Consider the following 12,022-nt stretch of genomic DNA (forward strand, 5'->3'; position numbering starts at 1 on the left):
TGCATGCTCTTTGAGGTGGTGACCATAGACCTGCATTATATGAATGACAGACAAGAACGGTTTGACCTAAAAATATCTAAATTGAAACTACTGCTGAAACAAAGACACCTACATCTTGGATGCCCTTGAGGTAAGCTAAAACATACCAAAATTTAATTTCAAAGTGAACTATCCCTTTAAGAATGAGGCCCAAGGTCATAGCTGGGGAATCTTTAAAGGATCATCTTTAAAGCTGGAGATGAAACTTAAAGATGAGTGATAGTGATAAACAAGATCGTTAGATCCAGGAGGATAATGGATCAATCTGTTGTGGAGGATTTGGGTGGACACCAGCAGATCCATCTTAGCCTTTTCAGGGGGAATTACACAATTTTCAAATGCCGTTTTTGCGTCCTTGAAGAGCACTGCAGAAAGGGAAACACTACTTAAAGGGTCAATAAAAGTGAGCAATTAAATCACCACATGAAGATCCTATAAGCCTGTTAGCAAAGTGTAAAAAGATTGGGACTGGGATTGCCTAAGCCAAAATTATAAAAAATTAGTTAAAATAAAAAAGTCTGGTGAAAAAAGTACCGACCGGACCCTCACAATATTTCAGCAATTATGTCTGTATTTTATGTTGATAGTTTACAACCAACAGCAGCGGTTGCCGATTTGTGAATGTATCACTCCATTAATTCGGTCCGATCAATCTGCTTCAGTGGCCGTTGAGTGGCACTAACAATTGTACTGGACTTTTTTAAAAGTTATATTAAACTGTCTGAAAGGGTTCACACACTGTCTAAATATGTTCACTTTGGTCCATTTCTGTATATAATAAAGGGGATAAACTATATGTAATCACATCTATATGGATATACGTCAACATTTGAACCGCTTTAATTTTTTTTTTTTTTTTTTTTTTTTTTTACATGTATCATTAGATATTTTAGTAAGCTGAAACCCAATACTTACGTTTAAAAGTGTAATTCGGAAATTTCCCTCAAAAAACCCTGTCATCACTGGTGCGCAATGAATTCTGGGGTAGGCAAGGTAAAGGATCCATCTGTTGTATCCTTCATTGCACAGGAAACAAAGGACGCTCTGAAGCATCAGGCCTTCGAAGGATGAAGCCTCTGAATTGGGATGCAGCTGGTTAAATGGGGAACTTTGTAAATCGGATTGAGATTAATGAATCATTCAGATAGACCTCACAATCGTAATAGCTGATTCTCGGCTACTTCACAACACAAGAACAAAATGAGCACAGGGTGAAATTAATATTTACCTAATCAGTTGCAATCAACATTTTATCAAGTGAAGATTTTCATTGTGTTCACATTTTTCTTACCAACATCGGGCGAACCATTCTTTAGAGTCGGTTTTGAGTGGGTTAACAAAACGGTCTGAATCGGTTCTAAATTCATGAATCATTCCTACAGAGCTTGCAAATGTTCTATCATTTGACAACGACAAATGACAAGGGTGAATACAGTATTCTTCTGACCGATTCTAACAACATCGGATGAATGACTCTTTTGAGTCGATTCTTTTTCATGAGGGATGTGGGCTCAAATGTTCTGAATCGGTTCGCGATTTAGAATCATTCTGACAGCTCACTCACACACTGAATTGTTTGGAATGGTTTGGTTTCTCGTTCCATAAACGTGGCACTAGAAAACAGATAGGCCTAACAAAAAAAGCGCCGGATGAAGTGGACATTTAGCTAGGCTACTTCAACGAAAACAACATGCAAAAGCGTCCTATCGTTTGTCAGCATACGTGCATCATCCGAATGACTCTGTTGCAGGTAATGGCCAAAAATAGTTTCACAAAACACGGTACCATGGCACCATGTTTCTTTTGGACATGTTCTTCCATATGATACCATCACTTTACTCGAGTAATAAAAAGGGCTATATATATGCCTAATGCCTCTGAAATGTGTATGTAGCCTATATTCTTTATGAGACACTCTTTTTTGTTTTTGAATATCATTAGGCCTATATTTCTTTGGAAGTGTGTGTACTTCACTTAATGCATGCTAATATATGCTACTTGTTCATGTTTTTTTCTGTTTATGCCTATGCTTATTTATGAATCCCAGCATGAACTTTGCATATCTTTCATTCGTTAATCATTAATAAGGGCAGTTTATATATATATATATATATATATATATATATATATATATATATATTCATTTTATTTATTCATTTTATTTATTTATTTATTTTATTTATGTTTGTTTGCTTGTTTCAAAAAGCACATTTTAAAACCCTTAATTGCTTTTGAATACCCAAATGCTATTTTGGAATTGTTTAAGACCATAAGTCACCTGAATCTGCTAGTTAGAAAAGCTGCGGCATATAAAAGATATAGACAGAGAGAGATTTTCTGAACCCCTGAGGAGATCAAGAGGTTAAAAACAAGTTGTTTAAAGTCACCATGAGATCAAAATGGACGATTCTTATTCTAAATGGTTTATTTGTGCACAAATAAATAATTTATAATCAACCTGTCAGAATTCTTTATTTTTCAGTTTTTCAGTTTTAGAATTGTAATCTAAGATAAAGTTTAAAAACCTATTTTAATCATTCCTTTTAAATCTCTTTCTCGCCATGAATATAGCCGGGGTAGCTGGCATGGCTATTTATTAAAAACAAACAAACATAATCTGTCACTCACAAGTGATCGCAGCAAAAGCAAACCATCCAATCAGTTCCCGATGGACAAAATAAAGTCAAACCCAATACACTCGATTATACACAATGAGGAAGAAAAGACTAACGCAACTTCCTTTTCATGCCGACCATCAAGGGACAATAGCTGATGGCATTACATCTGAAACTGAAGATTTGTTTTGACCTTATGAGTGAAAGACACAAAGGTCAAATGTGACAGCAGGCAATGACAAGCCTCTGCAAATGAATTTCCCACACAAACTGTCATATGAACGACCACAGCAATCTGATGGTACGCCGGTCTCAGTATGCCTCCCCTGAGATCCATCTGCCCATGTTGCTCCGTAAGGTCACTCCGGTGGGCGTCTGCACCCACTCTTTTCGGCTACACGGCCAAGCAGATGGCCTCACAGCGTAAAGGGTTTCCATGTCTTAGGATTCGCTGGGAAAACGATGAGTCAGCCAGGATGTGGCCTGCCTTCAAAAATACCCCAGCCTGCCAGTGTCCTTGCCACCCTGATCAGCCATCCACATGACGGACTTCCATGATGTGCCATCTTTCATTAACCTCCCTGTGAGTGATGGATTAACCCTGAGGGCAGAGACAGAGTCATAGATTATTGAGAACGCGTTTGCCTTTGCTCAGCCTCACCTGGTTTATAGCGGATGAGACTGAGCTGCTTTAACTGCTATAGCACTCTTGTCTTAGACCAGTTTTCTAGAGGACAGTTTTTGGACTTCAGATGTAATGTTTTTGCTCGAGCTAGCAGAGGTGAGATTACAGTATGTGCAGGGGAACTGATATTAAAGTTGGCATGAAAAATGTAGGACTTGGGAAGTGTCCCGCCCTCGCTTTAATAAACACGTCATCAGAGAAGAGAAGAGGGCTGCATCCGAAATTGCATACTTCCCTATAGTAGGCGAAAAACAGTATGTGACAAAAGAAGAACGTCAGAATTCAGAGTAGTCATAAAGTATGGCAAAAAAGTACCATTTAAAAATCCCATTAAAAAAATAATTGTCTATTTTGATTTCATGGTGACTTTAAAATCAAATAAAAACCTGACTAAACATAAATAGTAATAAATAATAATCAAAAGTTTTTCCATGCTAGAAATTTAAAGAATTTAAATAAACTATCATTAAAATGAAAAAAAAAAAGTGCTTAAATGATATAGGCAAAAATAGGCACTTCAAACAGGTCTTCGAAATACATTGCCTGACAGACAAGCAGAATATTAATAATAATTCCATTAGCAATATGTTGATGCGGCAAGGGTTTTTTAGCGATTTTTAGCAATTGGTCATAGGTTGAGATCATAATACATGACAGACTTTCACGGGTAAAGAATTGGAGAACTGCTGATAATTAATTTCCTACTATCCATCAATCACACTTTTGCATTGATTTTATTCTATCAGTAAACTGTTATGTCAGATATTTCATGTATTACATTTCACCCAGTTCTCATCTCTGATCATGAACTGGTTACCTTCACTCTTAAAACATAAGAATCAATAAAACTATAGACAGGAGGCAGTTCAGTAGATCTCAGTTGAAAGATAAGAACCTTAATGAATACTTCAACAGACAGTGGACATCCTTCATGAAGACAAATGACAAGCCAGATATTAATGCGGCAACATAAACCGAAATCAAACTCTACAGTGATCTGGGAATATTCCAGATTATTTTCAACATGATGTATACTAAGAGACAAATGCTTTAAATAATTTAGATTTTATATATATATATATATATATATATATATATATATATATATATATATATATATATATATATATATATATATATATATATATATATATATATATGAAAATTTTAAATATTGTTATAGCTGTTTTCTATTTTACTATTTTAAAATGTAATTTATTCCTGTGATGGTAAAGCTGAATTTTCAGCATCATTACTCCGGAGACTTCTTACAAAACATTAATTTGACCGGTAATGTATATGACATGTAGTCATTTACCACAGACCATTATTATAACGTGTCCTTCAGTTTGTAAAAATGAATAGGAAACACAAAATAAATGAGAGTGAGTAAATAATGACAGAATTTTCATTTTTTGGGTTAACTATCCCTTTAACCCCCTGTAGTTGATGCCTGGCTGTACTACTGAGTTGGACTGACCATATTTAGAGTGCCCCTATTATGCTTTTTCAAATATTACTTTTCACATAGTGTGTAGCTGTTTGTGAATGTAAAAAGTCTGCAAAGTTTCAATTTCAAAGATAAAAGTGCCATCAAATGAGGTTATTGTCTCCTAAAAGAAAGAACTGATCTAGAGCTGCTGAAAGGAGTTGTCAGCAATTCCAGTCTTACTTCCTGTTACAATTTACAAACCTATGTAGGTTTGTCACACATTTGCATAATGCCAGCCTGTGGTCTTCATTGGCTGCCTGCAAACAATGTCTACTTTGACCCTCAAATACTGCAGTAGTAGCTGAGGCCTTTGGTTCATGCTGTCAACATGTCAAGAAGACGCTGTTTTCTGTGCTGTGAAAGCAAATCTACTTTGCATACGCTTCCAGTTCCAAAGGATGAAGACTCTAGCTTGAACTGATACAGTAAAACCGACGCCATTGTTACTGTTCATATCACTGTGTATCAAGTTCTGAGGATGCTGCCGCAGATGAAATTGAGATTTAGGTGTTTCTTTCTGACTCACACTTCAAGCGGTAGACCAATCACAACAGACTGTGCTATCCAATAAGAGCAGAGTAGACCAATCACAACAGACTTTGCTATCCAATAAGAGCAGAGTAGACCAATCACAACAGACTGTGCCATCCAATCAGAGAAGAGTAGCCCAATCACAACAGATTGTGCCATCCAATCAGAGCAGAGTAGACCAATCACAACAGACTGTGCCATCCAATCAGAGCAGAGTAGACCAATCACAACAGACTGTGCTATCCAATCAGAGCAGAGTAGCCGAATCACAACGGACTGTGCCATCCAATCAGAGCAGGGCAGCCCAATCACAACAGATTGTGCCATCCAATCAGAGCAGAGTAGACCAATCACAACAGACTGTGCTATCCAATCAGAGCAGAGTAGCCCAATCACAACGGACTGTGCTATCCAATAAGAGCAGAGTAGACCAATCACAACAGACTGTGCTATCCAATAAGAGCAGAGCAGAGTAGAACAATCACAACAGACTGTGCCATACAATCAGAGCAGAGTAGCCCAATCACAACAAACTGTGCCATCCAATCAGAGCAGAGTAGCCCAATCACAACGGACTGTGCCATCCAATCAGAGCAGAGCAGGCTGTCGGAAAAGAGGGGTTCAGAGAGACTGAATCTTTGAACAAACTGTTTTCAGACTCTTTGAGAAATTAGGTGATGTGCAATGTATATTATGATAAAATGATTATAATGTACAATGATTTTTGCTACATTGTTTTAGACAATTGTTTACAATATCATGCAACTCAATCATCTTAGACACAAATACAATTTGTTTTGTCTCAAAAAATCCACTAGGTCGATGTTTCCAAGGCCACTTAAGTTTCGGCCAATGGATGCTGGCGGTGGTTCGGGAGATCTGGTCCGTGCTGGTATGGAATGGAACGCCTATGTTTCACAATCCAGTCAATTCCCAATGGATAAAATCAAATCACCCTAATCACCCCCATCCTACCTTTAGGCCAAAAGTTTGTCAGAACAATGAGACTGAACACAGCAAACAGTGAGCAATCTCATTTTGTTGTTGTTAATGGTGGATCATGAGCCGGCTTTCCATACATGGCTCCTGCATGCTAGTTATTTTTTGTAAACAACAGTGAAATATTGTTATACTGTAAATAGGCCTATATAGCACAAATAGCATTGTTAATATGTCAATTTTAATATCACGTACAAGCAAAATGAACATCATGACAAATTAGCCACTCTTTAGGTCCTAATATTTATCTTTACTGTTATTAAGCTTTATCTTGCCTGAGGGGAGCCCACTGAAACATCTGAAAACAAATTAGAAGTAGAACATGAAATTAGTCAGTATGAATATAAAATATACATCTGAGAAAATGTTCGAAAGCAGTTGCTTCCATCTGTAATTAGGTCAGCTTGGGCTAACAAAGACATTTAAACAATTTCACCCTGTAGTAGAGCAGACTGAGATATGAAGGGTTAAACTGTCTTCAGGTGGTTAATAGAAGAATTATGATGCTTTTATATTTTACTCTACAGTTTAGAATTTTGGGTTTAAGATGCTTTTGGGAGAAGTCTTATCTGCACACCAAGACTGCATTTATTTGATCAAATACAATAAAAACAGTGGTATTGTGAAATATTATTACAATGTACAGTAACTGTTTTCTATTTGAATATATTTTAAAATGTAATTTATTCCTGTGATCAAAGCTCTATTTTCAGCAACATTATTCCAGTCTTCAGTGTCACATGATAGAAATCATTATAATATGATGATTTGCTGCTCAATAAACTATTCTTATTATTATCAATGTTCAAAACATTTGTGCTGCTTAATATTTTAGCAAAAATTGTGATTAATTTTGAGATAGAATTCTTTGATGAATAGAAAGCTCAAAAGATCTTTTACTTTTCATCAATTTAATGCATCCTTGCTGAATAAAAGTATTAATTTCTTTTTAAAACGTCATACTAACCGGTAGCTCATATTGGGCCGGGTGAGTGAAGCGAGAAAGGTTCTCACAGACTCTCATGCTTGAGCTTCAGTCCCAGGATTTATAATTACTTGAGTTTGTTGGGAGGATACTGTTAATACCGCTAATGCTTTCAAAGCAGGAGGAAAAATAAGATTGCTGTGTCATAAAATCAATCTCTCTTTATGAAGAATTCATTGGTCTGGTGTCGTTCTCCTGAAAGCTCTAGAAGTTTTTGATTAGTGTAAAATCAATACTATGTTGGAGATAGTGTGTGAATAACCAAAGAGAGATTGCGGTGTGAGCCCCAGAGTGAATGAACCCTCTCCATCCGTGAGGATCTGTGTCAGTTCTGTGGAGTCTGGGTTAATTGGTCTGAGAGAAATCAATAACATCTGCTAATTTGCCTCCAGATCTCACCAGCTCAGTGACATGGAAGGGAGAGCTGGATGCGGAAGATCACAAGCTTTTGATGAACGCGCTGAAACGTCTACCGTCAGCAAACCTCAGCAATTACGTGCCTTCTAGTGCTAATGATGTGTGTTTTCCATGTCTTAGTTCAAAGCTCAATCACAGTTACTCAAATTTAGCATGACACCAGTGGTCACCTAACAGGATTGTTTTCCGTTGGTTTGATGATGATGATTATGAATCCATAATACAATGTCTCAGGAACGCTTTTAGATTTTCAGACCACTGTGATTGTTATTGTGCTGCTTTGTTTGTTCTTGTTTTAGGTACTTTGGGAAAGGAATATAGCTCGACCCAATTAATAACTTAATGAGGGAATCTCAGGAGCTAAGTTTCCTTCTGTAAGCCAGGAGTGATAGAAACCATAGTTTTCTCTTAAATGGAAAGTTCATCTAAAAGGTGAAAATTCTGTCATTTCCTCAACCTCATCATGTTATTCCAAACCCATAAGACTTTCGTTCGTCTTAAAAACACAAAAGAAGATATTTGGATCATCTTTTGTGGATTTGGATTTCTTTTATAATGTCTGGAATGGACTTTCAGTGGAGGACAAAAATCTCTGGAAATATCTGCATTTGTGTTTCAAAGACGAACAAAAGTCTTATTCTAATATAAATTATTGTGGCGTGAACTAATTCCTAAAGTCACCATGAAATCATGAAATCAATCAATCAATCATGAAATTTAATTCCTAAAGTCACCACGATATCATTATCATCAGCGCTTACAGACGCTCAAATCCACACATAAACACACCACTGACGTCTTCACTTCCAGGTCAAAAAGCTGTCAATAAAAAACTCAGTAGCCAATGAGAACACACTGCTACTAGCCCCGCCCCCACGAGAGAAATGTATCAGAACAGCGAACGAAAACTCAGGGAGCATAAACGAAAACTTCAGAAGCGTAAATGAAAACTCTGGAAGCGCATTTGTAAGTTTAGATCAGCGAAAGAAATATGAGAAATAGTTAACAAAACATGCAGTGTATTAAAACCGAAGTAAAAAAATTTGCCTGCGATTTATTCTTTTTCAGTTTCAAAGATATTTTATTCAGTATCAATTTATATTTTCATTAGTTTCTTAAAAAGTTACATTCATTATTATTGGCACAAAAGTAATTCCATAAATTACAAGTTCTGAGTACATAAATGTTCAAGAAAAGTTGTGTTTACAAGTGTTTGGAAAACTCAGTATTTTAGAAGATACACAATTTGATTCACAAAAAGATTTGAGACATGAAAGAATTATTTATCTATATTATTGACAATATAATGTATCTACAATCTATATACTGTATAGAGATCAGTGAGCGGAAAGCAAGTCTGTAGTGAAGGTTGTCAACTTTCAACTTTCATGGTATGTAACAAAAACATTTAGTGAGTAAAAGAGTGAGTATAAATGACTAAAGTAAGTACAGAATTTTTTGAGTGAACTTTTCCTTTAAAATGCATTAATTGAACTGTTAACTGTATTAATTGAGTCTAAATAAAAAAGGTCTGTTTGTAATATTATTGTAATTTTACTCATGCAAACTGCATTAACTATCCATCAGATAACTGAAGCAGAAGACACCGGCTCACATGACTGACGGCTCTAATGGGTAGATGAATATCTAATTCTTGTCTCACTCGTGACCTTCTCCATTGCTAACCCAGTTGCCATGGCAGCCACGTGTGATGTTTTTGACAGGGTATATGGGTGCAAAGGTATGTGTTCATCACACTCATACACACATGCAAGCACTTTCATCTACGGTTAAGGTTGCCAGTGGATCTTACAAGCATGCTTTTGTTGGTGAATGAAGAATCTCTGTTTGTACAGACTTTAAACTTCTAAGATGATTTACACATGAACACCAACAGTGGACAGTCTCTGTCAGCCAACACTAATAGAATTCGCCATGCAGCTTTGAGATCTAGGCTGTTAAATCTATATAACTGTAGTAATTTCAGTAAAGTAATTTCAGTTGTTTTGCTAACATTTTGTTAACTGGAGAGAGACCTCTCTTATATTCCAACTTTTGTTGTTGTTGCAGCATTCTCACAACTGATACAATGTTTTTTGTAACTGCAACTTTACTTCTAACAATTGTGAAAAAAAAACATTTTATAATGGTGAATATTTCTTGTAATTATAACTAATTATGAATATTTCTTTTAATTATAACTTCATATTTCAAAATTGTTACTTTATTTCTCCCAACTGTAACATATCTACTACTTCTCACTGACTTTATTTCCTACTATTGAATTTTTTTTTTGTAATTGTGTCTTTATGTTTCTCAATCTTTAACCTTTTCGTAATTGCAGCGTTATCTCACAATTCTGTCAGCATTATCTCACAGGGTCTGTCTGTCTGTCTGTCTCACTGTCTGTGGGCAGAGGGAACCGCGACTTCGGATTCCATACTTGGAAAAATTGGTGACTGGTACCCTACGCTTCACTCAAATGGAGACAGGCCAGGATGACACTGGTACCGAGTTATGTGTGTACTCAAGGACGGGTTCTGTAACCAAACATTGTAACATACGCTCCAAATCTTGGTTGGCCCTCTGGCTTTCACTCTGAGGATGGAAACCAGAAGAAAGACTAACATTCGCCTCCATTAAATGACAAAATTATTTCCAGTATTTGGAGACGAACTGGGGCCCCCTGTCAGAAACCACATCCCCCGGAAGGCCATGAATGCAAAAAACGTGGTCAATGACTGCAACCGCTGTCTCTCTGGCAGAGGGTAATTTGGGCAGAGGAATGAAATGGGCTTTCTTCGAGAACTGGTCCACCACTGTCAAATCTACTGTGTTACCCTGCAAGACAGGGCTATAACGAAATCTAGACCAATGTGGGACCATGGGTCTCGAAGGAACCGACAGCAGTTGAAGGAGTCCAGCAAGGGGTCGATTGGAAGTCTTACAACTGGCGTAGACAGAGCAGGCCAATATAAAACGACGCATGTCATGAGCCATAGATAGCCACCAGAAATGTTGCTTAATGAGAAACAAAGTTCGACTGATCCCTGGATGACAAGCCACCTTGGAGCAATGCCCCCATCGAATGACGTAGGACCGCAACTCTCAGGCACGAATAAATGATTCGATGGGCATCCGGGCGGAGGCTTTGCCTCTTGTAAGGCTGTACGAACCTTCGACTCGATCTCCCAAGTCACCATCAAAACAGATTGGTCAAAAACATGAGATAAGGCATTGGGTTTGATGTTCTTGGAACCCTGGATGGTAAGAGATGGAAAAATACAAACGACTGAAAAATAAAGCCCAACGAGCCTGCCTGGAGTTTAACCTTTTGGCGTATCTGATGTATACAAGATTCTTGTGGTCGGCCCTGAACCCTCCAACCAATGACGCCATTCCTCCAAAGCGAGCTTGACTGCAGGCAACTCTCTTTTACCAATGTCATAATTGTGTTCAGCAGGAGACAATTGATGAGAAAAATACTCGCAAGGATGCATCTTGTCGTCCGTAAAAGAACGCTGGGAAAGAACCGCGCCAACCACAACGTCTGATGTGTCGACCTCCACCCACAAACTGACGAGAAGGGTCAGGGACAACAAGAATGGGAGCTGAAACAAAGCGGCTCTTGAGTTTGGAAAACGCAGCATCTCTTGAGTTTGGACCACCTGAAAGCTGTTTTGGTGGAGGTCAAGGCTGTCAAAGGAGCAAATGCGAATGAAACGCCAGCAAAAATTGGCAAAGCCCAGACACCTCTGCAAGGCCTTGCGGTAATCTGGAGTTGGCCAATTTACCACTGCCAGAATCTTTGCGGGATACATGCGAACTCCCTCGGACGACACAACGTACACCAAAAAAGGGAACAGACTGTGCATGAAAAATGAATTTCTCCGAATTTCTGAATTTCTTTTCTTGACAAAAAGCCCATTCTCTAGCAGCCTCTGAAGCACTCACCTGACATGTTCCTGGAGAGACGAAGAAAATATCAATATGTATCCATATAGACATACAATATATGGATTGATCAACCATGTCTCTCAGTACGTCGTTCATGAGTGCTTGGAAGACAGCAGGGGAGCTGAAAAGCCCGAACGGCATTACAAGATATTCAAGTGCCCCCTGGTGGTATTAAAGGCAGTCTTCCACTCATCCCCCTCTCTTATGCCGTCCAAATGATAGGTGTTCCGAAGGTCCAACTTTATGAAAAAAGAAGACCCCTGCAGTCGTTCGAAGGCTGAAGACTTCAACGGTAAAGGATA

The sequence above is a fragment of the Scardinius erythrophthalmus genome (genome assembly GCF_964197995.2).
Source record: "Scardinius erythrophthalmus genome assembly, chromosome: 11".
In the NCBI taxonomy this organism is placed as follows: domain Eukaryota; kingdom Metazoa; phylum Chordata; class Actinopteri; order Cypriniformes; family Leuciscidae; genus Scardinius; species Scardinius erythrophthalmus.